At 44.1% G+C, this 27393-nt stretch overlaps 1 non-coding gene across 1 annotated transcript; it reads right to left on the reverse strand.

The window, feature by feature from the left end:
* Positions 1-5810: 5810 nt before the first annotated feature.
* Trnas-uga (transfer RNA serine (anticodon UGA)) lies at positions 5811-5885 on the reverse strand. The gene has a single exon. It is a non-coding gene; the product is annotated as a tRNA-Ser (tRNA).
* Positions 5886-27393: the final 21508 nt, after the last annotated feature.

A 27393-nucleotide genomic window follows, 5' to 3' on the forward strand; every position in this document is an offset into this window, starting at 1 on the left:
ACACACACACATACACACACACACACAGAGACATGCTTCAATGGCTAGGAGGGATGGAGACCCTCTCAGGAGGCAGAAAAAGGTAAGTGGCGGAGTGCAGTCCACTTAGGGTCTAGTTCCCACCAAAGCAGGATTCCTCAGGGCCTATCCCAGGGCCCCCTCACTGCTGCCCAGCTGGGGGGCAGTCCGCACTCCAATCCCAACCTTCTGTTCAGACATGGGTTTCTCTGCTTAAAACGGCATCCCACATGCCCCAAAGAGGGGTCTTGAGGAAGGGGTTTTGGGGGCAAGTCCACCCAGGACCCTTGTGTTCCCAAGACAATCCAGGGGGAGGAGGCGCCCGAGCTGGCTGGGCAGGCTGGAATGAAGGACAAAGTCAGTGCCACCCGGCTGAGGGTCTCGTTCCCAGGGTTAATCTGCAAAATGTCCACAGCAAGAAAGGGGCGCAGCAAGAAGTGGGCCGGGAGAGCTGTTGGGGACAAAGCGGAGAACACAGGGGGCTGCCGGAGTCCCCCACTAAGAGGCACCTGTGCTCAGGGAGAGGTGCTATTGCCCCCGGGGACCCTCCATCAGGCCCTCCCAGACCCCTCCACACTGCTAGGTGTCACCCTCCCGCCTCCCATTACCAAGAGGAACCATAAGAAACTGCCAACAGTCCACCGTGTTTGTCCTTCAGAAACGTTGGTTTCAGATGATTCTGTCCAATGCATTAAGAGAGAATTTGAACGACAGAATCTCTGTTTTTGTTACCCATTTTTCTCCAGGTCTTACCATGTAATAGATAAAAGCACTATGGACCAAAGAAATTGTATGAATTTATTTTTACCTTGCCAAGAAATTTACCATAGTTTCTTAGGTAGTTCTTCTAAAGCTCTTAAATAAAAATATGTTTGTAAAACCCTTTATTATATAAGATGGGGTCCTCTAGCAGTTCAAATGCAATAAGTGCAGAGAGAAAGGGAATGTCTGTGGGCCAAGAACCGACTGGGTACCACTCAGAGTGGCACTTCCATTCACTTTTTCATTGACTCACCACAAAGATCTCTAAAGAAACACATAGTTGGAGCCGGGGGTTGATGGTGATTGAGCCAGTAAACTCAATCACTCTGGAGGCTGAGGCGGGAGGATCACAAGTTTGAGGCCAGCCTCAGCAACTTAGTGAGGCCCTAAGCAACTTAGCGAGGACCACTCTCTGAGTACAACCCGATCTCAAAATGAAAAATAAAAGGGGGTAGAGATGTGGGTCAGCAGTTAAGCACTTCTGGGTTCAATTCCTAGTACCAAAAAAAAAGACACATGGTTGGTCCTGTCTCAAAATTAGGGAAGTCATCTTACAGACCAATTTTAAACATAATAAATCACATGTTCAGTTTTTTTTTTTTTTAAGTTAGGGAACCGAGGCTACCAGAGATCCAGAAATATATCAAGCCAGGCACAGTGGCACATGCCTTCAGTCCCAGCTACTCAGGAGGCTCAGACAGAAGGATATTTGAAGCCAAGGAGTTCAAGACTCAAGACCAGTCTGAGCAACATAGCAAGACCCTGAGTCAAAAAAAGAAAGAAAGAAAGAAAGAAAGAAAGAAAGAAAGAAAGAAAGAAAGAAAGAAAGAAAGAAAGAAAGAAAGAAAAAAAAAAGAAAGGTGAGTTAAAGAGGGAAGGGAAAAGAAAAGAAATAACCAGACACCATGGAGCTACACCAAGTGGTAGAAGTCTAATTTGGGGAAAATCAAAACATACACACACACACACACACACACACACACACACACGAACACCAACACACAAACAAGAGAGCATTGAAAGTAATGAAGATATCTTCCTAAAGATTCTGAAAATAGTATAGTTGGTTCATTTTTGTAAAAATATGCCATTCTGACCAGTACTAAAAAAAAAAAAAGGTCCCCTTCTAGTGTGAAATGTGCAGGACGCACACGTGCCTGTGTGGAGACATCCCCGCTTGACACCAGTGCTGTGGGTTCCAATTCCATTTTGTGGAACTTTCCTTGTCCTTCTCTGGTCCTAGGGAGTGACAGGAGGCACCTCCTTTCTTTGTAACACTAGGGCCAGTTTCCAACAGTGGTGATGAGCTACTTACCAGGGGCCCCGTGTAGGAGCTGGTCCCCATTTTTGTACCCAGTGAGACCAAACACTCCCCCTGCAGAGCCTCGCCATTGCTCTGCAGTGGCAGACAAGAAGTGGAACCGTGACCTTGAATTCTAAGTGCTCCAGGTCAATATTTCCTGAGTGGTTTCCCCCTCTCCCTCTGGGCTGTGCACACGCTTCCTCCTGGGCTGCCCGAGTCTGCAAAAGGAAGAGCTGTCACAGCAATATGAGACAGGAAGCCAACAGCCAAGCATGGTCCGTGCACAAAAATCAAGAAGGAAAAATGCACTTGGTGATCTAGCAACCTCGGTGCCTTCGAGTAAGCAGAGATAAGTCACATGCCAAGTCCCTGAGGGCGTGTAGGAATGTCTTCAGACCCAACTGGCTTCAGACATTTGGTGGGCACTGTGTGCAAGGTAGTGAGGTCCTCCAGCCAAGTTCAAGGTACTGGATCACGCTCTTCTGTAAAATCGATTATTCTCTCTGATGGGTCTGACTTCTGGAATCCAGACCCAGAATTTACAAAAATAAAAGAAAGATCAAAACTAGCAGCACACAACTAAAGTGATTCAACAGAATTTTCCAAACAAGAACCCTTCCCTGATGGTACACTCGGGTGTCCAAGAACTTCGGCCCGTACCTTTGTCGTTGTGCATTGACTGGACACAAAGGCAAGTGCCACCCATCTGAAGCGTCATGGGCAGCGAGCGCAAAGTGACACGAGATTGCGAAAGAGCCACTGCCCAGCGATAAAGGGGAAGGAGGGCAAAAAGAGGAGCTCAGCATTTTAAAAGCAGAAAAACAAGTCAGGGACCCCCCTTCCTCTCTCCATCTCCAAATTTCCTTAGTAAAATGAGGTGGGAGTTGGGGTTAAATAAAGACGATGGAGTTTCCTTCCTATCTGGTCACAAAGGATCTGTGTGGTGCCTGGGACCTGGCCTGAAGGTTCTGCCTTGAGTCATCTATCTGTAAGGGGACAAGAGAGTAAAGGAAGTTCAAGCTGTACATTTAAGTGACTGGGTTGTATAGAAAGTTGGCTGCCAAATAAAGTAGCAATAGGGAATTTTCTAAGGGAGAATTTTCTCTGGGAAGAATTAAAAGCAAAAAAAAAAAAAAATCACCAATACTTTGGGAAATAATGAAACACAAGGAGAGTCACATCACAGAGTTGGCATGGGTGACTCCCTTAGTCATGCATGAAACCACTGAATACCTAGCAAATTCACCCCAGGATTATTGGTCCTGCACTGAATAAAACCCACGATTCCAATCATCTCAGGGGATTGTGACAGCTTTCACTTCTCAAATAAAATTCTTTTCATTTGTGTGTGTGTGTGTGTGTGTGTGTGTGCGTGTGTATGTGTGATAATAAGGATGAAACCCAGAACCTAGTATAAGTTACTACCACTCTATACCCCCAGCCCTAAAATTATTCTTAATTGATTTTAATTTTTTAAAAAAGTATTAACCAAGGTGTCAAATCAAACAGCGATATGAGAACAAAAAAAGGTCACTTTCAATATTTGGGGAATTTTTGCCTTTTTTTTTTCTTTGATTCCTTCCTCAGATGCTACTACATATCTTTAAAAAAAAAAAATCTCTTTTCCTTTCTCTCCTCATTCAAATAGTTGAGGAGAACATGCCCTGGCCTTTAATGCTCTGACTCATGCATCAAACATCCAGTCTCCTTCCCAGTCTTAGTATTTGCCTGTGTTAGGCAAACTCTACCACAGAACCTCTTCTTCTTTCACACTGAGTAGATACAGAGCAGGAATCCTCAGGTGAGCAGAGTAGAGTTGCTTCATCCACACAGTCCCAAAATAAAACGCTTACAGCTGGGCGTGGTGGTGCACGCCTATAATCCCAGGGGCTTGGGAGGCTGAGGCAGGAGGATCTAGAGTTCAGCAGAAGAGAAGCACTAAGCAACTCAGTGAAATCCTGTCTCTAAATAAAATACAAAAATAAAAATAAAAATAGGGCTAGGGATGTGGCTCAGTGGTCAAGTGCCCCTGAGTTCAATCCCCCATACCAAAAAATAAATAAATAAATGAATAAAAGCTTACAACAAGGAACTTCCTGCAAAATGTCAAGCAAAGACCATGTGTGAGTGCGCGCACACAAATGCACAAATGCACACACCATCTTAATCTTCAACTGTCAGAACGATTTCTAGAAAGCTTTGAAGTTCAGGAGAGCAAAAAGTATACTGTACATCCAAAAAAAATCAAGGGCTGCTAATTTAGCATATAAAAACGAGGATATATATATATATCTTCAACTGGCTTGGGGTAATAAAGAAACTTTTCTATTTGCCCACGCCTCCCAGTAAAATACAGGCAGAGATAGAATAATAAGCACTAGTATTCACTGAGGACTTATCTCATGCCAGGCTCTGCATTGGATAATCTGCGTTAACCCTCATATTTCTATGTGGTAAGTATCATTGTCGTTCCCATTTTACAGACAGTGAACTGAGGCTAAAAGAATCTCACCTGTGCCAAAACCAAACTATGAACCTAGATACTGAACTCCTAAGCTCTATGGCCTCCCTGCAGAAGACGGTGAACAGAATCAGGAGATGGACTTGGATTCAAGACCTGCTTCTGTTCCTTGCCACTAACTTGTCCTAAGACCTTATATAAAATAGAGGAAGAACTGAAAATGTTTGACCAAACCATGTTCTGCAGCTATTTTTCTAGCCTTCTCATTCTGATTTTCCAGAAACCTCAAGTCTGACTTCCCTAAGTCTTAAGGGGTGACTGGGGAAGAAAATGAGGCCATTTTTGCAAAGGAACTTTACAAACAGTAGAAAGGGCTGGGTCCGAGGTTGGCAACCTAGTACACAGAGAAGCCAAGGTTTTGACCCTTTCCCTGACCGTAGGTGGGTCTCCAGCTCGGCAGGCGAGGACAGCCCCCTTGCTCTATGAACAAAAAGTACTTAGAAGAACACACACTCAAACGCACCATGCGTTGCACCTGCACGGCCTGTTCACACTTGGCAGTGACCCATGGGTGCAAGGCTCTACTAAATGTGATACACCTCAACCTTGGCTCTCAGGAGCTGATGGAAGCCAGGCGCGGCAGTGAACGCCTGTAATCCCAGTGGCTCAGGAGACTGAGGCAGTGGGGTCGCAGGTTCAAAGTCAGCCTCAGCAACAACGAGGCGCTAAGCAACTCAATGAGACCCTGTCTCTAAAATAAAATTACAAAAAGGGGCTGGAGATGTGGCTCAGTGGATGAGTACCCCTGAGTTCAATCCCTGGTACCTCCTAACCCCTCCACAAAAAAAGGAGCTGATGGAAATGGGAAGATGTAAAACTCAGGGAAATGGCTCCAAAATATACACTCAGAGACAAGAAAGTGTTGCAAATCAAAGTCTGAGGCAGCAATAACAGGGTTGTTGGGGTAGGGTGACCCTTGCTCTTTATCACTAGTTGTTTGAAAGATGAAGCACCACAGCCACTTCTACTATTATATTTTTTTACTCTCTAGGAAATTTTCTTCCACCTAGGAAAAGTTCTGTTGTAGTAGTGCCCAGTAAATATCTGGATGAATCAATAAACAGGGGAGTCTTATCAATAAACAGAGGAGTCTCATATTGGTGTATTTATTCAACACATTGTCATTTATTGAAATCCTGTGGTGGTTTTAAAATGTGCACAAACTCTTTTTTCCTTTCTTTGTTTCTTTCTTTTTTTTTTTTTTTTTTTAAATACTGGGGATTGAACCCAGGGCCTTGTGCATTCAAGGCAAGCACTCTACCAACTGAGCTATATCCTCAAGCCCACAAATTCCTTATACTTTACCCTTCCAAACATAGATCCTAATCCCCCCTCCCAGTGAATTTGAGCTGTATTTAATTACTTCTAATGAACTCAATGTTGTCAGTATGGCTAAAATAATGATTCAAGCAAGTTAGACTCCTGGAGGTATAGAAACTTCCTCTTTGCTCTTTCTCTTGGATCACCCCCACTTAAAGAATGTAATGGAAGACTCTCAAACAGACACTTGGAGAATACCACACAGCAGTAAGAAGTGCAGGCTTCCTGCCAACAGCCATGTGGGTGCGCCATCTTGAAAGAAGATCCTTTGGCCCATTCAAGTCTTTGGATGATGACAGCCCTGGCTGATATCTTGACTGCAACCTCATGACAGAACCACCCAGCTGAGTTGCTCCTGAATTCCAGACCCATAAAAACTATGACATAATGAGTATTTGTTGTCTTAAGCTACTCAGTTTTAGGGCAATTTGTAATGCTACCATAAATAACTAATATAGGCCTCTGTCCTACTATTTGCCAAAATCTAGAGGTACAATAGTACATAATCTAGTTCTGTCTCTGCCCTCACAGAGCTCACTCAATTAGGCAATCAGATAAAAAACTAATTGATGCTCTAATACGAAGACGAAGAGTGAGGTACCCATGGATCAAAGTTTAAAGGGAGAACATAGAGAAGGATCACCTAGTCCAGTCTGGAAGGTCATATCTAAGTGATATCTAAGCTTTAGACCTAAAAGATAAGCAAGACTCGGCCAGATGAAGGTATATAAGGAGAGGGAGGAATAGTCTAAGCAGGTTGATTAGCCTGTACTGAGGGTTATACACGAGAGGTAACAAGTGAAATTGGGGAACTGCGAATGCAAAGACAGAACTTAGCAAAAGCTGGGAGTGGGGGTCACAGAGGGCCTCTGAGCCAAGGTAGAGCATTTAACTTTATCCTTGGAGCAGAAAGCTCGCTGGAAGAGTTTGAAGCAGGAGTCTCCTCTGAGAGCTATGGGGGTTGTCAGGAGCAAGGATTCACACAGGGTAGCAGTGACGACACCGTGAACTAAAGTAGCAGTAATGAGATGGAGGGAAATAAAAAGATCCAGGTAATTATAGAATGGAACTGATGGGAAAGGCTGTCATGGAGACAGAAAATGTCCCAAAGGGGCATCGACATCTTTCTAATGGACAATAATATTATTCTATGAATATTGTAAATGAGATTGCTACGAAATCCCAGCCACCACCAGAAATCTTCCCTTTTGCATTGGACCTTGTGCCTATGTGGGTCTCTCTCAGCCCTCCCCGTCACCTCCTGTACCTCCCTCTGCCCTGTCAGCAACCCTGCTCTTAGAGAACAGGAGCTAAGAATCATTATTCTTATCACACGTTCAACGTCTACTACAGTGGCCTGGCACATAGATAATGCTTATGGGAAGAGTCAGTAAATTGAAAGTGTATCTACACGTGCACTTTTTAAAGCAGAGAAATGTGGCTTCTAGGAGCGGAAAAAAGTTATCCATGAGGAGCCAGGGAAAGATTGGTCGAAGTCCCGGAGGTTTGCCCATATTCTAGATGAGAGGCGTGGAGATCCACTCTGACATGGAGCTCAGCCAGATACTGAGCCAGGCAACCGAGCAGCCTGACCGCCCAGCAAGAAGAAAAGATAACAGCCAAGAAGAGTTTTGTTGGTTTTTCTGTCCTTGCTAGGGGAACTCCCTCAGAGGCAGCAGACCCAAGCAAGAAAGCAGTTGTATCTCTAGGTAAATGCTAAAGCTTCTCTGTCACAGGATGTAGAAGTGGTGAGGGCTCTGGTGACCAATGATGACTTGGGAACCCGGACCAACAAACCTCCCAATGTAATCCAGCAAAATCCAACACATGACATGACATTTCAAACCCAGCAAGAGACAAAACACAGACACCCCCCCCCCAACAAAGAGGAAGTGATGTATTCACCCCAGCCAAACAATGCAGTCGACACTTTGAGGGGTGGAAAATAATCAAGTTCAAAGCAACAGCCTAAATTCCCTGAAAGAGCACAGAGAGTTGGGACCTAAAACAGCTACAGCGAGCAGGATCCCATCTAGTCAGCCCTGTGGACCAAGACTTAGGGCTACCAGGTTCTGGAAAGAGCCTTCTAGAAACAAATCTTCGTGCAAATGACATTGCAGAAAAGAATTAAAACGAGAAGGGGGCCAGGCCCGGTGGTGCAAGCCTGTAATCCCAGAGGCTCCAGAGGCTGAGACAGGAGGATGGAGAGTTCAAAGCCAGCCTCAGCAACAGCGAGGCGCTAAGCAACTCAGTGAGATCCTGTCTCTAAGTAAAATACAAAAAAAAAAGGCTGGGGATGTGGCTCAGTGATCCCGTGTCCCTGAGTTCAATTCCCTGGTACCACCTCCCACCCACCCCACCCCATCCCCCCAAAAAAAACAACTGAGCGGGGAGGAAATGCCATGGAGTGGACAGTAAGAAAGGTAACCTGAAAGATCTTGAATGACATTTATTCAGACGTATGCCTGGAATTGACAATAAAGATGTAATCTTCCACGTGAGGATGCTTTGCAGCGACCCCAGCTATCTCAAAGTGACATAAACATGGAATTAGGTGTTCCCAGTGCCCCTAGGGGAATTCCATTTTCATCCTTCATTTCACTGAGAAACTGAGGAACCAAGAAATGAAGGAACTGGCCTTAAGGATGGCAGTGTGAGTCAGCAGCCCCACCAGGAAGCCCGGGCTGTGCCTCCTCACTTCCTGGATCCCTCTATAAATATTCGAGTACATTCCCTTCCTTTCCCAACAGGGTCTGTGGCGGCAACTCAAGGCTCAGAAATTCGGGTCACGCTGGCGAGGGGCGAGGTACACTGACATCATCAGAAACACGGGTCAGCAGAAACAGATATTTCTTCTGAGATGGGGCTGTCTGTCCCTGTCCTTCTCTTGGGAACCCGATTTGCTCTGATGCCCTGATGTCCCCTCTTTAGAGGACCATCCTCCGAGGCTCCCCATTCTCCAAGCCCGTGGCTGCGCAAATTAGCAGCGCTCTTTGTCCCTGGAGCCCCGGAATCCAATTGTGTTCCAGTGCGTGCCAAAAAAAGCCTCCAAAGTGTGCCGTGCATTGTAAAGACACTGGCACGTGCTCCGGCAAAGAATTTCGTTCTGCTTAAAGGCCACCAGAATGTTTGTTTGGCCATCCGTCCCTCTAAAGCAAAGAAAGGAAAAGAAAAGGCTGGGGGACTGCTTATCCGACCCTTCCAGAGCTGAGTGGAAGTTTCACCAACTTCAAGGAAAGCGTGCACACACTAAACCCCCAACTGTTTGAGGACTTTACACTGTTTTAATCCACCGGAGCCCGGATTCTGGAGCAAAGGGCAGCTCCGATCATTCTAGAGGTTATGTCATAGATGGTGTAACCTTACCTTCTGCCCACTGGGATCTTATCAGCTCTGTGTTCCTGGTCTATTTTGAGACCCATCTGAGCCAGCTACCTGGGACAGGGGGAGTGTGAACAAATCAACGTACAGCTGACCAGACTTAAATTTAAAGGGAGGGTATAAATCAGCGACTCTGACTCAAATCAACCAAGTAGGTGGGGGTGGGCGGGGACTCTCAGACACCTCTCTCCACTGAGGTTTCTTTGTTATTCGTGCAAGAGGACTATTTAAAAAGTTGAGCTCTTTCCTTGAGGCCGAGCTAAAAGCGGGCATCCCAGGCAGGCAGGTCAGTCCCCGGCTGGGCAAAGGTCCCTGTTCATGGCCCGGGGGTTTTATGGATGGGAAATTCTGGCTTCTTTCTTTGCCACTGGCAGGTGGCCAGTTCTCAGAGCTGAACCTCACGCTATACTTGCAGCTATTTCAACAAAGCATGCAGCCTCTCAGTCTGAGAAGTGTTAGCAGCTCTAAGAGGCAGTGCTCTGGTTGTCCTGCTGTCCCCAGTACCCCCAGGGCCAGCGACAGTGCTGGCTGCCTGACACGTACCACATGCTCCCTGCCTGGCTGCCTGGCGGCTGGCTTGCTGGGACCCAGAAACCACACAGTTTCTGACCTTGCCGAGTTGAGACACGCCCCTTCCTCCCAACTCCCAAATAAAAAAAAAAAAACGCTTCCTCTTATTTCTCCATTAAGTGACTGCTGAGGACATCGGCTGGTCCTATCGCCTCCATTTGGCTTTTGTCTTCCTCATAAGACAGGGGAGGAGTTGGTTTACAGCACACCATCCTATCAGATTTTAATTAGGGGTGGTTAGTGAAGCGGGGCTGGTGGCAAAGCTCAGGGGTAGAGAGACTGCCTAGCAAGTGGGAGGCCCTGGGCTCCATCCCCAGCACTACCCAAAAGAGAAGGGGGAGTATACACCAAGGAAAAAGGACCAGCTCAATCATCAGCAGATGAGTCATGGCTAAGATGGCTTGGCTTCCTGAAAAGATGAAAGGTGTGTTCGCATCAAAGCTAGAAAGAGAGGCTTGGTGGGGGGTCGGCAGGGTCAAGCCCAGAAGATGTTGGACATTTTTAGCCGCCATATGTGTCCCATAGTGGGTGGCTCTTCCTGCTTCCACGTGGCATTTGTTGACTTAATAGCTATTGTGTGTAATATCCTTCTAATTGGCTTCTCCTTTGGCAAATAGCAAACAAACCATCCCAGAAACTTTTCTGCAGAAAAGTTAGGGACTCATTTGCTTCCAAAATAATTTTCCCTCTTTTTTTTTTTTTTTTTTAAGGTAGACCTAAATAAGTCTTCCAAAGTCTCTCCCCTTTTGGATGACGATCTCTAGAAGTGAAAAGGCCAGTATAATTAGGTTAAGTTACAGCTAAGCCAGGGCCATCTGTGCATCGAATGTGCGGGATGATCTTGGTAGTGGTCAAGCCACTTACCAACCTACTATCCACTGGGAAGTGATAAAGCAAGAAGTGACTCAATAAGGGTGGGCTAAGGAAACAGCTGTCATTATTTGGGTTGTTTACAACAGTTCTTGTCTTTCCAAAGATGAGGCGTTAGATGGAAGAGCTAGTGAGGAGTTCCCCTCTGTGTTCATTAAGGATCTGGATTCACGGAGCTGGATTCAAATCCTAATTCTGTCACTTACTGGCTGCATGACCTTAGACAATTTACTTAGCCTCATTAAGTATCAAATTCTTCATCTGTAACATGGAAGAACCATATCCTCCCTCACAGGGTTGCTGTAGAAATTACCGTAAAATACCAGGTGAAGAGTAAGGGCTTAGTAAGCGGTAAATGATTATTAGGAACTAAATAAAATGAAGATGATTTGCTAATAAACAAGGCTCTTCCAACTAATCCACCTCCAGTGATGATCTGGGAGCTCATTCTGTATCATCCTTCTCACCGGAAACCTAGCTCAGCAAGGATGCCATCTGCTTGCTTGATGTACGTAGTAATCCAAGACCAAAGTCCCTTTAAAAAAAATAGCCTACTGAAGGGAGAATCATAAAGAACAGGTAAAAACTTTAGAGTAAAAATTTATTTTGTAATAAGAACCTTCAGAAACACTCTGAACATCACGTGTTTCTGACAAGAACCACCCAATTTTAAGTCTTCATTCCTGTAAAAAGTTGAAGCAGAGACCTATGTCTTGGGTATTTCAGGTCTGATAGTGAAAAATTTTTGTGGCTTTGGGCACTACAGTCAACCTTTGGTATTTGAGGGAGGATTGGCTCCAGAACTCCCCGGGGATACCTAAATCCTCAAACGATCAAATTCCATTATATAAAACGGTGTTGTATTTGCATAGAACCTAGGCAATCCTCTCAGATACTTTAAGTCATCTCTAGATTACTTACAATACCTAATAAAATATAAATGCTATATAAGTAGTTATTGAACTGTATTGTTTAGAAATCATGACAAGAAAAAAAAATCTGTTGTTTAGTACAGATGCAAATTTTGTTTGGTTTGGTTTGGAACTGGGGATTGAACCCCGGGGCACTTAACCACTTAGCCTCATCCCCAGCCCTTTTTATTTTATTTTTTTTATTTTGAGACAGGGCCTCACTAAATTGCTGAGACTGGTCTCAAATGTGCAATTCTCCTGTCTCAGCCTCCCAAGTTACTGAGATTACAGGCATATGCCACCACGCCCCACTATATGTAAATTTTAAAAATATTTTCTACTTTCTGTTGAATCTGTGGATGTGGAACCCATAGCTATGGAGGGCCGATTGTATATTAAATAAATATAAAGAAGTGACAAAAAAGGGATGCCTAGAGCTTCAAGTTCTAACAACCAAATGCTTAAATAAGTACATAGAAATAGAATGTTGAATGTCTCCGAAAGGCCCACATGTTAAAGGGTTGGTCCCCAATGCATGGAGCCCCTGGGAGTTGGGGGAACTGCTAAAAGGGGAGGCCTAGTGGAAGGAAGTTGGGATGTGCCCTCCAAAGGGATATTGGGACCCTGGCCTCTCCCTCCCTCTCTCTTTGTTTCCCAGCCCCACCAAGTGCTCCTGCCATGATGTATTGTGCTGCCACAAAGCAACAGAGCCAAGTGATGGTGAACCGACATGGGAAATGATGAGCAAAAATAAATATTTCATCTCTGTAAGTTGTTCATCTCAGGTATTTTATCACATGATAAAAGGCTGATTAACACCAACACCCTACCATAAACACAAAAATCGTGTTACATAAAACAGGACTACAGGGGGAGAGGAAGAGAGTTTGCTTTACCAGATCAATGAAGACGTATCCATCTTTCTGGGCCCCTCTCCACCTAGGATAGCAAGTTGTGTTTTTTTAGAATTCACTGATTTTAAAAGCTACATAAGCACAAAGCAATAGTATAAATCTAGTAACAGCTTTTGAATGAATTTGTGATGTGTTAGTTGGTGACAAAGACAACCATTTGGATAGAGCACCTTTATATATATAAGTACTATTATTGTTTAGCCGACAGAAGGTGCTGGAGCACATAAAGCATCACGAGCCCTTTGCTCTAACCCAGGGATCCTGAGTGAGGATTCAGCCACCAACTGAGAGCAGAAACACCATGTGAAAGTAGGAAGAGTTGCTCAGCACATCCTTAAGTGTTTTCTGTCATTTAAGTAAGACTAGAATAAAATGCTTTCCCCTGAACCTCTGAGCGTGTGAAGTTGGTCTGTCTTGCGCTTAGTTTCTTTTCTGTGGATTTGGACACCCCACCCATGTCACCATTTCCCAGCTGGCTATAAACCAGAAGTATTACCGATCAAATATTTATTGAATGATAGTGATCTCACTTACATCCTCTATGGTGTCTATCCCTTCAATTAGCCACATTTCATTGTGTTGTCTTTGTGATATTTTGATAGTTTCCAGATGCAGATATATCTTATATGAATAGAAAGTGGCGGGGGGGGGGGGTCCAAAGTCACTCAAAATGGAACCAGAACTGTTGTGACCACATGTGTTTTAAATATCCTACCCATTCAATTAAGAATATAATATTATAAGCCAGCTCTATAAATCTTAGAGTAAAAACAATCACATACCAAGTCTTCTTAGCCGCAAAGAGGCCCCGAAGAATACTATAGATTCCATGATGATGTGATTTGGAGACTGTCTTAATTTTCCATAGGAAGAACATTAGTTTTCTGGAATAAAACGCCACACACCCCTTTCTGTACATCCCTAAAATGAAGGAAAAATGTTTTTCTTTCAAATAGACACACCTCCCCCCCAAAGAAACTTTTATTTTTGAGATACTCAAAAGTAGAGAGAGTCGTGTAATGAATCCTTAAATACCTATCACTCAAGTGTCAGCATGCAGCATCAGATTTCATTTATGTTCATTTCATTTGTATTCATTTCCTTGGTTGGTACCAAGAAAACTGTATTCTTTTAATACCAGACACCACAGCATTCCAGTCAGTGCAAATATTTATTATATAGGTCTAAGACATGAAAACTTTTTTAAAACTAGCATAATAGCCAGGCGCAGTGGCACACACCTATAATCCCGGTGAATTAGGTGGCTCAGACAGGAGGATCACAAGTTCAAAGTCAGTTCCAGCAACTTAGTGAGGCCCTTAAGCAACTGAGCAAGACTCTGTCTCTAAATAAAATACAAAAAAAGGGCTGGGACTGTGGCTCAGTGATTGAGTGCCCCCGGGCTCAATCCCTGGTGCCAAAAAATAAATTAAAATAGCATAATAGCCAGGCATGGTGGCACATGCCTGTCTGTATTCCTGGGGAATTAGGTGGCTGAGGCAGGAAGATCACAAATTCAAGGCCAGTCCCAGCAATTCATCGAGGCCCTAAGCAACTGAGCAAGACACTGCCTCTAAATAAAATATAAAATGAGCTGGGGATGTAGCTCATTGGTTCAGCTCCCTTAGGTTCATAAATACAGAAATAAAGATAAAAATAACATAATCACAAATCCACTAATTCTTAAACCAGCAACAGTAATTTTCTAACATTGTCTAATAGGCAGTCAGTATTCAAATCTCTCCAAATGCCCCTCCCCTTTTAAAAATCAAATACATCTTATGCTTTTAGGGACAGTGGCTGTTTTTAAGAAATTCATATAGTTGATATCCCCCTGCAATTCCTCTTAGAAATATTGCTTTAAATAAGTGTTGATTCATGGGGTATTTTATCACAAATTCAACCATCACTCTGGGTTTTACTGAGATGGAATAAAGGGTCTATATAACAGTAGACACTCTATTAATCTCCCCCCCCCCCGCCAGAAAAAGCCTAAACCAAATTCCATTATTGTATAATTGTACAGTATAATTTTGAGCAATTCATTTTCTTCTGTGCCTCAGTGTCCAGGCCTGTAGAATGAATAGGTTAGCCCACATAATCTCTAAATTTCTTTCTGGCTGTTAAGATTCAACGTGTTTGGTTTTGTTTAGTTTCTTTCAAATACAGATGGCCCTCTGTATTCCAGTATTTCGAATCAGCAAATTCAATCAACTTTGGATGGAAAGTACCTGGGAAAAAAATGGTATTTGTACTGACCACGAATTGATCTTCCTTTCTTTTCTTGTCTGTATTCCCTAAACAATGCAGCATGACAACTATTTACATAGTGTTTACGTTGTATTAGGTATTATAAATCATACAGAGATGATTTAAAGTACATAGATAGGATGTATGTAGGTACTATGCAAATTTTGTATAAGGGAATTGAACAACTGTGGGTATTGGTCTTCAGCCGAGTTCCTGGAACTAATCCTCCTCAGATAAGAAGGGACAGTTTACTACATCTACATGGTCTTATTTGCAAAGATGAGAGCATGTCTATTGTAGAAGACAGAAAGGTATTTGGTTTTGTTTGTTTATTCATTTGTGGAGTTTTGGGGTGGGGGTAGTACAGGGGATTGACTCCAGGGGCTTTACTACCAAACTACATCCCCAGCCCTTTTTATTTTTTGAACTGCTAAGTTGCTGAGGGCCTTGCTGAGTAGCTGAGGCTGGCTTTAAACCTGAAATCCTCCTGCCTCAGCCTCCCGAGTTGCTAGGATTACAGTGTTGTGCTACCACCCCAGGCAACAGCAGGGTATTTGAAATCAAAAGGCCAATAAATCCTAACTCTAGTGCCCTTGGTTAATCATTAACCTTTCTGAGCTTCAATGTTGCACTGTATAACAATTGTCTATCATACATTTCATCTCTTCTACCAAACATAAGCTTCTAGAGAGGTTTTCTCACATTCTTCTTTTTATCATCAAAGCCCATTGTTAACATCTGGTGCCTGGTCAAACTCAATAGATTTGCTACATAATGAATGGGTGTCAGGCAATCTGAGGGTAATAGTGGCTGCTCTATTTGCCTTACAGGATCACTGTATGATGAAATGAGTTAATATATGTAAGTACACATTTTACATTTCATAATAAAATCATAAAATGTTAGTCTTTGTATTTGAAACATTCCAAGTAGATTTTTTACTTACTTATAAAACCCAGCCTTGTTTCCAAGACTTGCATAAAGAATGTGAGATGGGTATTTTTTTTTCTTTCCTAGGCCCTTTAGTATCTCTTTGGAAAATCATCCATCTCCCTCTGTTTCTCTTTTTAACTCAAGTACCTTTCTGTGTACTCACTATCATTTTTAAGTTTTTCTCTAGCAGTCTTTTGGTAGAATTTTCACAAGTATGGATGGTCCCTGACTTAACAATGATTTAACTTATGATTTTTCAGCTCTATAATGTTGGACAAAAGCAATACACATTCAGTAGAAACTGCACTTTGAATCTGGATCTTTTCCCAGGGTAGCAATATGTAGTACAATTGTCTCTGGTGATGCTGGGCAGCAGCAGGGAGTCAAAGTCACAGCTCGGGTCAGCCAGGTGACCACCAGGGGACACAACCCTTACTCTACCAAGCACTGCGTCCCCAGAATTTTTGGGATATGGTGTTTAGTTTTCAGAATCATCATGTCTACAAAATGCCTGTCACTGAGTGTATACAAGATATTCAATGCTTTATTATAAAATGGGCTTCGTAGTAATGATTCTACCCAACTCTAGGCTAATATAAATGTTCTATGCATGTTTAAGGTAAACTAGGTTAGGGTTAGGGTAGATTAAATATATTGAAAGGCATTTTTGAAAGCTGGGGGTGGAACTGAGTGGCAGAGTGCTTGCCTAGCATGCAATGGACATTGGGTTCCATCACCAGCACTGAAAAGGAAAAAAATTCAATTTGACATGATATTTTCAACTATATGATGAGTTTATTGGAAGCTAAACTCCTGTAAATTGAGGAGTTTCAGTAATCAGTAGCTTAGTGCCAATCTCATTCAAATAAAGCATTTTACTAACTTCTACAAATCAAAATAATGTCAGAGGCAGTATAACCTTGATTATATGAGATACATGAACTTTCTGATTTAGTGTTTACGGGAACCAGCTCCCTAAAGATGATCCCGATTCAGTTTCTGCTACAGTTCTACCTTCGAATATTTCCTTAAATGGTTCCTTTCTTTCTTCTTGGTAATGACATTAAATTTATGGTTTAATAATTCCCAATTACACCATTTTGAACCATGAACATTTCCCTTGAGTCTTGCACAACCCCTGGAGCAGCAGTTCCTGAAAGGAATACTAGCCCTAAGCAATAATCCTCACCAAAAAATGGTGACACTTTTTACATTTAGAAAAGTGCACATTATAAACTCTACTTGGTGATTCACTCCTTAGCATAATGAAGACCAAAAGACCTTGCTATAAATCTGTTGCATTTATTGTACAACAAATAAACTTGATTTAACTTGTTTAACTCAGCGTTTCTCAAGCTTCCTTATTTTATGTACCACTGAGAAAGAAAACCATTGCCAAGGAGACTGACTCAATGCTAAGGTGCCATTAAACAGAAGTCCTCAGAGATATTAAAATGCAAAACTATGTGCATCTGGGAATGGGTATGTGAGGGTCTCATCATATAGCACCTATGGGCATCCTGAGGATCCAGTTCTTTGGAACAACACTGGAAAACTATGTTGTGGCCTATAGCTTTCACAATTATTTCAAGGGAAACGAGCAGGAAGTTATTAAGAAGAATAAAACATCTTTTTAATTTAAAAAAATACTGGTCAGTTGTTCACAGTGTGAAATAAATGGGCCTTGTCCAGTTAAAAAGTAATTTCTAGGCACACATCAGAATGTAACTGTCCACCTGTCCTCAATGAGCTTGCAAATCTCTTTAAATTAAGATGGCATGTAATTAAATCATTCAGCTGGTTGACAGGCTTCTCCACGCAGGTAGTTGACTTTCACTTGAAATGACCCCTTTGCTTCTGAAGATCCCCACACCCTGAAGTGACTCAACTTCGTAACAGCACCATTAAAATCTCCAGCTTTACAGGCAATAAGCTTGGGCGTAAAGCATCAGTAACTCGATAGTGAGTCAGATGAAGAATGTGAATGCTGGGGAGGAGGGTTGGAGGCTAAGTTTGCTTTCAGGGCATGGGTGCGGCTGATAGCTTCGGCTCTACCGGCTCCTTTGCATGAGTGCACCGGCCTGACCCAAAACTCCCCTTTACACCCTTCTTCCTCCTTGCCAATCGGACTCCTCCGGACCTGGGGCAGGCGCGCCCCTGAGGGTCTGACTTCAGGGACGTCGGGTACTATCCCAGGCTAGCCCAAGTACCCCATCTTCCGCTGTACGCCAGGTTTAGACCCCACTGATGCTCTGACTCCATCCTCCTGGTCGCGCCCCTGGGGTTTTCCAGACTCTCGGGGCTGGCAGGACAATCCGGGACCTCGTGCTGTCCTTGGAGCCCCGGAACAGACATCCGATGACCCCGGGGTCACTTCGCACCACTCTCTTCCCTCCACCTCACCCAGCCCTCCCTGCTACCACCAGACCCGTCCACACCGCCGCCTTCTTCCCGGTTCCCGCCAGCCTCTCCAGACTGCGCGGAGGGCGGCGGGGCTACGGGGAGGCTCGCGAAGAACCACTTGTGGGAGCTGGGCCGCGCTTTCCCCGGGGCGCTGCATCCGCCGCCGAGATGCTGGCAGCCTGGGGATGGCCTCACGCGGCCCTCTCCTTATTTATCCACCCAGCACAGTTTCCATGGCTCCGCCGCCATCCTCCCGCCCCCTTCCTCGCGCGGAGCCCAGCAGCAGTCGCCCGGCCCGCGGGTGGGGGACCGCGCGTCCTTTCCAAGGCCAGGGGGCGCGTGGGGGTGCCTCCTGGCCACAACTCTGGCCCCCACCCCGCGGCTGTGGCATTTCCACAGCCCCTTCACAGACCCCCTGCACCCCCGATCTGTCCTCCCCGGCGCCGCGCAGCCCCCGACCCGGCTGGGTGGCGCGGGGGAGGGGCGCGCGGCGCAGGCAAAGTTGCTGAGTTGCTCTGCACGCTCCGAAGTTGCAGCTGCGACGGCAGCTTCCCGCCCCCTTCCTGGACTCGGCCGCTCGGAACGCACACCCACCCGTCACCACCCGCTACCTGCCCGCGCCCCTGCGGCCCCGGCCCGGACTGGCAGCATCCCCGCCCCACCCCCGCGAGGAGCCCAGGTTTCCAGCAGAGTAGGACTGGGGGCGGGCGGCGGGCGCACCCCACCTCCCAGCTCCGCCTCGGGGCGGGGGGGAGGGATTGATGGCGGGGGGCGGGGGGAGTCGGATCCCCTCCACCCCGTCGCCGCTCAGCCGAGTCGCTTTTGCACTTTGCAAAGCCGAGCGGCTGTAAAGGCGTCGCTCGCCGGCCCCGGCGCCCCGCGGAGGAAAGCGGAGTTTGCAGAACCGGAACCGTTCAGGGTTCCCCATTCCCTCCCGCAGGGGATTTTTCCGGGGTGGGGGCGACGGCGGGAGGGGCTGGATTGGGGGCTGAGGTCGCCAACAGGTGCTCGCGAGCTCATGTGACCCGGGAGGGACCGCGCGCGGGGGAAGTCGGGGGGTGGTGGGGGTGGGGACGGGATCCCTCCCACAGGGTCCCCCCGCAACGCCAGAAACCGGGCGCACCCCGCTTGTGGCGGCCAAGGGAGTGCTCGCGGTGGCTCCCCCGAGCGCCGGCGCCCTCGCGGCCTGCAGAGGAGGAGGAAAAGGAGGGGGAGGGAGGGGATGCGAAAGTGGGTCAGGAATGTAACTGGACGCTGCACCCCCCCCCATGCACACCCCACCCCCGTGGCCGACCCGGGTGGCCGGCTCCAGCCTTGGAAAGGAGTCATTTGCTGTTGTGGTTCCCCAGCTTTATCGGGACAGGGTTACCAGGGGATCCCGAGGGATGTGTTTCCCTCTGACCCTTTGGGAAGAAAAACTTAGTTGCCTCAGTAACCGGGTTTGGCTTGGTTGCAATGATGCAGTGAATGTTCTAGGTGAGCCTGGCCGGTGGAGGAGACTGCAGTTGCACTAGGGGGTGGATTAATTTTTCTTATTACTGAATCTAGATGAGAATGGAACGCTGGGGAGGAGGTGGCCTTTTGCTGTGTTTTGTGCTTTTGTACCGCCTCACAGGACATCAATCAAACGTTTCTGCATTAGAGTTTGGTTTTCCAAATGCAGACCCGGGCTGCGATAAATTTACCAAAGTTTCTTAATAGTCGCTGACTTAGTTGATAGAAAGGTTTGAAGTTGATACCCTAGAGTTGGAAGCAACAGGGGACAGTGAAGTTTTTTATTTGGGGAAAGGCCTGAGAAACAAACATGAAAAGGCCTTTATTAAAAGGAGAAGAAGAAAGGGAGGGGGAACAACCAAAACCCAGCCTTTGAGGAGGCAGCCACAGTAGCAGTGGCAGCTCACACCCCAGGCACATGATGATGAGGGGAAGTATTTAAAAGTGATGGGCTTTGGGTTTGAATGCTGCTGAGACAGAGAAACAAGAAAAAAAATTTTTTTTTCTCTTTTTTGCAAGATGAGGCTGCAAAGGAAAAGCCTAGCATGACTTGAGTTTGTAACCCAAACTCTTCTTGGGCACCCTTCCTGGGTTTTGTCCCATTTTTCTTTCCACCTGGTTTTGCCTAGTGGACCTTAGTCACAAGGTGTAGGGCAGGTCTGCTGAAGCAAGACCCAAAGAGCAGTGAAGCTGCAAAGAAATGTGCAGCTGCTGGAGTTTTTATTCAGAGGAAAAAGGGGTGTGTTATCCTAGAGAGTTTCAGCCTGGTGAGGTGGCACAGGTCAGTAATTCCAGTGACTTGGGAGGCTGAGACAGGAGGATGGTAAGTTCAAGGCCAGTTTCGGCAACTTATCGAGGCCCTAAGCAACTCAATGGAACCCTGTCTCAAAATAAAAGATTTTTTAAAAGGTTTAGGGATGTAGCTTCTGGATTCAGTTTCTAGTACTAAAAAGGAGAGAGAGAGAAAGAAAGAGAGAGAGAGAGAGAGAGAGAGCGCACTCACTGAAAAGCTGCTGACTTAGGAATTAATGTAAATTCCTATTTCAAAGGCATTTTACAGAAAGAAACCTACATTGATAGAGATGCATTTTACTTTTAAAACGAGAATACACTCCTAGGGGATAAAAACTGAAAAAAGAAGTATTTTTGTAAATTAAATTATATTCTAAATATATGAAAGGTTATTTTGTTGTGAAAACTTTCATGGAGATCTAATCCACAAAAAGAAAAAAAATATGAGGGGTGTTGGTGCTGGGATTGAATCAGGGCCTTATATGTACTAAGCACACACTCTATTCCTGAGCTAACACCCCGCCCCCAGCCCAAATTATTATTCTTTTTTGCAACTAGGTGACTTTTATTGAGTTGTATGTATCACTAATAGAATGGGAGTGATAATAGTTATTATTAGAATAGGTGGCCTCCTTTTGCATCCTAGGTGAAACTTTTTAAATTCAATTCAACTGGGAAAAGTCAGAAATTTCACTTAGGGTGTTTGCAATGGTAGTTGGAGGATGAGAGATATCATACGTTGAAGACATTTTCTAAATGAAAATGAGTGTCACACCAAAGTTTTCTGGGAACTCGATAAAAGTTAACATACCCTCTTCTGAGAAGCATGATTTCCTTTTCTATGAGATAATTAGCCTTTAAAATCTGGGTTTGAACTAGAGCTGTTGTTAAATAAATGAATTGAGAATTTAAGTAAAATAAAGTTGCATACTTCCTTAGTCCTCCCATCATTTCTCCAGATTTTATCTCTGAATTTGTGAAAAAAATATATATATATAATTAAGAAAGCAAATTAAGATTGGGCATGGTGGTTCATACCTATAATCCCAGCGACTCAGAAGGCTGAGGCAGGAGGATTGCAAGTTCAAGACCAGCCTCAGCCACATAGCGAAGCCCTAAGCAACTTAGTGAGACCCTGTCTCTACATAAAATAAATAAATAAATAAAAGAGCTGAGGATGTAGCTCAATGGTAAAGTATTGGGTTTAATCCCCGCCCCTCCAAAACAGAAAAGAAAGAAAGCAAGTTAAGGAATGAACATCTGTTAAGAAATGGTTAACAACAGGGTTCTTCATATTATATTCTTATATATTTAAAACACGATGTATACATTTTGGGACACTTTTTAAGAAATCCCCTATGTATAACAGGCTTTCTTGAATCATTTACTCGTTGATACCTCCAAAATATTTTTTAAGTGAGCGTATGTTTGAAACATCTGAGCCACCCACACTGTACAGAGCTCTGTCAAGCACTGGAGGAATTGCAGAGAGGCCTATGCATGTTCCTAAGAGTTGAGTCTAATAAGATCTAGTTGGAGGTGACGGTTAAATTACAAATATATAGTAAGAAGTTCAATTGTTGAGGAGTTAAATTAAAACACCAATAAAAAATACATACATATGTGCATCAGAGGGATGATGTAGTCATACACCAAAGTCAGAATGAGTTGAGAAATAGAGGAATGGGAGACTTTTGAAAACTTTGTTCTTCTTGCTTCTATTTATCCTCTAAACTGTTGACAATGAACTTGTGTTGATTCTGTAGAAGAATAAAAGATATTGCCTGCCAACCAGTATATGAATCATTGTCCATAAGGGGGGACAGAAAAAAAAGGAACCATAGTAACTTCCAGAAGAGACAGAGAACACAGTGGGCTGAGCTGAGGGCCTCAGTGGAATGCCAAGAACCCAGTTGTGAATCCAGCTTGGTCAAAGGTGGAGAATCCAGAGGGTACCAGGAAAGGGAGAGGAGAAAAGGCACGCCCTTGCTTAGGAAGGACTTGGGTATCACAGGGCGCTGGCCATATTCTGGGAGGGTGGCTGCCAGGTGCCAGCCATCAGGAAGTGCTTCAGAGAGAGGTTGTGGGACTTGAACTTAGTCCTTAGTACGTGGTTTTTATAGTTGGAGAGGAAAAGGCCTTTTCAGTGTTACAAGCCTGGTGAGATAAGCCAAGAAGCAGGAAGTGGTTGGGCACACTTAGCAAATTTGAGTAGATTCATTTTGCTAGAAAAAAGATGGATCAAGTTTGAAATTATTTGCCATTTGAATGAGAGATTAGGGCCAGGCCATTTAGCAACCATGAATGCCAACCTTCGTATTAGGATTTTTATCTGCAGGTAATGGGGACTTATGAAAGGATTTTGAGTGAGAGAAATAAGGTAGAGCTCATTTTATTGCACTTTTTATTGTGCTTCATAGATATTGCTGGCTTGCTTTTAAGTTTTTTTGAAAATTGAAGGTTTGTGGCAACCATAGTCAAGTAAGTCTAGCCAATAGCTCAGATGATTGTTAGTATTTTTTAGCTGTAAAATATTTCTAGCTAAGGTATGCCTCTTCAGACATGATGCACACAACTACAGCATCATATCAACATAACTTTGCATGCATTGAGAACCCAAATGTTTGTGTGGCTTACTTTATCATTATGGTCTGGAATCAAACCCACAGTATCTCTGAATCATGCTGAGATGATGCCTGTACAAAGTCAATGTTGGATTTGGGGAAGGTTAATCTTGTGGGTTGGCTTGGAGTGGGAGTTTAAGGCCAGTGAGTTTTGCAGAGATTCAAGGGGGCCTGAGTAAATGTAGTATCAATGGGAATTGGTTGGAAAGCAGTGTTTTGTGCATTTTTGTGAAAGAAAAATCAACAATAGTTTATAGCATTTGGATGTGGAGGGCAGTGGACTTGAGCAATCCAAGGTCACTGAGAAGAATTTACATCTAGGCTCCTTGAAAAGTAGGATTATCCACGGAAACAGAAACAGGAAGCCAGGGTACAAGGTCAACTGAAAGACTGAATTGAGAAACCAAAGGTCAAGGTCATGATAGGAGCTGAGTTTGAGTGATTAAGGGAGGATGGATGGGTCAGGTGATTGGTAGACCAGGTATAAATGAGTGCCTAAATTTTAACCTGTTGACAAGGGACCAGTTTTAGGGAGCATCCACAATGCTTCTAAATATAATTTTGAAAATTCTCCTTCCTCTAGTTAGTCATTCCTGGAGCTCATATTCTTACTCAGCACTGTTCTAACCAAAGAGCTTACACCTGGTGGTTCCCAAATCTGGCTCATCAGATAAAGGGCCTCGCCCCACACCAGAATCTCCTGGGCTAGCAATCCGTATTTTTGTATTTTTAATAAGCTCGATAGTCCTCTCTTGTGTGGTCCAGCCTGGAACCTCACCTCCTCCTAGGTGACCTGTGTCCTTCAAAGGGAGAACAAGACAGTTCTAAGTTTCCATGTGTTTCTTGCAACCTGTCCTTTGCTTTTGTATCTGATGGGCAGTCATTGATAGGCCCTGCTGGAAGTTGTTTGTATCCAGATGAGCTGCTTTCCAAATTTAGCACTGGTCTGGAAGAGTGGATGGATGGGCAGAGTCCTCTGCCCTGCTAGGTTGCAAGGAGGTGGAGTTTTGAGAGCTCTGTGTGGTGGGGGAGTGACTCAAACTGTGTACATGGAATCATTCTGGGATGATGCAATCACCTGGGCTCCGGGCAGACCACTTCCTGTACCTTTGGGTACTCAGACCCGGGGTATGGTATTTGGCAGTGTTCTCAGGAGCGGACTGTCTGGCTGATCCTCTGCAAGGAAGCTCAGTAGTCCCAAGCCAGGCAAGGCAAGCTGCGGTCTGCAAGCCTACAAGGTCTTCCAGTGTAAAGATACGAGGATGGTTGGAAATTTGTGGTTGGATTTCTAAAAGGGGATGCCTGTGGATGCCTTCCAAGGCATGGCTGGCTGTCTCTCTCTTTCTTGTCAGAAGAGAAATGTCTGTCCTGTTGAGCAGAAGCTGTGTACTTTGTCACAGCCAAGTTTCATTTAGCCTGATGCTAATTATCTGGCTACCAATGATGATTGGTTTTTCCTTTTCTTTTTGTTTTTAAGTAAGGAAGAGAGGAATTCCTATGTCCGTATTATTACATGCCTGATGAATGGGTAGCCAAAAGTTCATCCTAAAAATTGATGCTGAAGATGTCAGGGGCAGAATCCTTACCGCCCCCACCCACCCCACACCATCACCCTTCTGCTCCTCTCTGCCACTAAACACTCAGAATTTAAACTATCCATTAAGTTTAACTGTCTAAGCCAAGGGTGGGTTGTTTTACTACTGAGCTTTTTCCCTCCACCAGAGAACAGTGGAAGATGACAGAATCTAAGCCTCTTTCTTAAATTGTAATAAAATATACATCACATAAAATTTACCTTTTTTTTTTTTTTTTTTTTTGGTGCTGGGAATTGAACCCAGGGCCTTGCACATGAGAGGTATGCACAACTGAGCATACACACCCTCTGGCCTGCCTCAACAGTTTTAAACGTACAATTCAGTTCTGTTAAATGTTTTCACATGGTTGTGCAATAGAATCAGTGTTTTTTAAAATCCACTAAGAATGTAAAGGAGTATTCTAAAAATGTCAGAAAATGAAACCCAGGATACATTAAAAAAAAAAAAAACATAAATGAAAGAGAATGGTATTAAGTACCTGGCACTTAAATACTAGCAGCATGTATATTCTCTTCTGAGAGAAGGTAGCTAGATGGGTTTCTTGGAGGATGGGCTTCTCTAAGGACATCCTTTCATGGGGCTTAATTGTGGAGTCTGTCAGTACAGAGAAAAAAAAGGTGATTTGAGAGTACTTTAAGAAGCCAGAAATAGTGCTAGCATCTTAGAGTTTCAAGTTTTGTTGAAGCAGCTGGGTGCAGTGGCACTCACCTGCAATCCCAGCAGCTCAGGAGGCCGGGGCAGAAGGATCGCAAGGCCCTTTGCAAGACCCTGTCTCAACATAAAAACTAAAAAGGGCTGGGGATGTAGCTCCATGGTAAAGTGCCCCTGGGTTCAATCCGCAAGACCAAAAAATGAAAAAAAATATATATACATTCTTGAAGCTGTGAGTACACGAGAGAGGGTACACAGTCAAATGGAAATTTTCAGAATTTAAGTTACCGAGTTTCTTGGCTTTTCTGTACTCCCTGAAAGTATTCTCTTGACACACACTGAGGAGTAGGTAATATTTGCTACTATTATTATATTATCCTCCTTTACCTGGTGAGATACAGCTTATTATTATTTATGATCCTGTGGGTATCAACTACTGAAAATATTGGAAAGAAGCAAGGACCTCGTGATTTATTATCATATAAATTACCATATTGTTAAATGAAGCCATATTTTTAATTTCAGTGCACAGGATCAAACCCAGGGCCTCGTGCATTGAAACAAATTTTAACTCCAACAAGTCTAACTGAAGAATCACAAAAAAAAACCACTGGAAACGTGATTGGTGTTCACTGAAGTTCTTATTCAACCCAGGTGTATTAGCAGTACCAGGGCTTTTTTTTTTTTTCACATTATAAAATTTATTTTCACAACCACTTACTGTTTGCACGCAGTCATTCATAACACCCACAGAACAGGTTTGAAGGCCGTGAGTCCAACAGGATGTCGACTTTGCTTCCAAAGAAGTTGTGGGTTCGCATTTTACCAAGGGAGAATAGCTCTCACGGCTTTGGAAATTCATAGCTTATTTAACCACCCCTCCACCTAACCAGCGCCACTGGATTGGTGAACACTTAGAGAATCTAAGTGTAAGAAGTTGATCTTACTCAAAACACTGCTTTGGTAAACTTTTTGCTTATCGGTCTTGAAAAGATGTGTGAAAACCAGTTTGGCAACTTTTTTAATATAGCATGCTAGAAGGCCTTGGGAAGAGAGCTTGGAAACCATATCAGAGCTGGAATGAAAAATGGAACGTTTATTAAACAAGAACATTCATGATGCACATGTCTGGGTTGGGAGAACCCATCTTTTAAAAGCCAAGATTCCGTGATAGGACTTAATCACCAATGGAAGCTTCTCTAATGGTAGATCCTATCTGACGTGGGCAACTTAGAGTCTCCCAAGAACTTGGGAGACGGTGGATTCAGTGTGAACACTGACCTGTTCATAATCCTGTCTGTTCCCGGCGGCGGAGTTTACTAGAATCTGTTCAGAAGCAGACTTTACATACATTTCCAAGTACTTTGTCCTGCAATCGCAGAGGCGTACGTATGGTATTTCAGAGGAGAAGGCTCTCGGAAAGGGTCAATTCTGGGAGTACCAGTTATTTTTAATAGGATATGGCCAGTCTATTGATTTGAAGGGTACGAACCAACTGTTTTATACTTCAGTTCTAGAATGTTTGTCTTTCCCAATGCAGGACAGTCATGAGTTTCAACACTCATTGCCAAAGGAAAGGTGCAATCAATTCATACGTGACGGATCTCTGAAAAAAGACAAATTGGGACAGTCCTGAGGGTCTCGCGTGTCTTGATTGTTAACTTTTATTTTAAAGCTGAGATCTTTTTCATTTGACTAGAAAAGTACTTCAACTTTTGAAATCCAATGTCAGCCTTCCACCTGAGACTTATTTGTACAATGAAACTCCATGATTTAAAACAAAAAAAAAAAAAAAAAAAAAAGAAAGAAAGAAGAAAGCTTAGGAGATTTGGGGACTTCACGGTAGTACAGAAATACATTGTTCTGTGGCTGCGCCTCTTTGCTTTGTCATTCCTGTGTTCGACAGGACTTTGTGACTCCTGAAATGTCAGCTTAGCTCTCCAACTCCTGTGTGTTTTACTTTTGATTACCTTGGTCCTCAGCCAGCCCCACTCTTGACACTTTCAGCCCGGGCACTATAGGCGTTTCTTGATGGTGAGCTGTTAATCTTTTTATTATTTCCTGTCATTTCCCCCCATGAT

This window comes from Urocitellus parryii, chromosome 8 (assembly GCF_045843805.1).
Source record: "Urocitellus parryii isolate mUroPar1 chromosome 8, mUroPar1.hap1, whole genome shotgun sequence".
NCBI classification, from domain to species: Eukaryota; Metazoa; Chordata; class Mammalia; order Rodentia; family Sciuridae; genus Urocitellus; species Urocitellus parryii.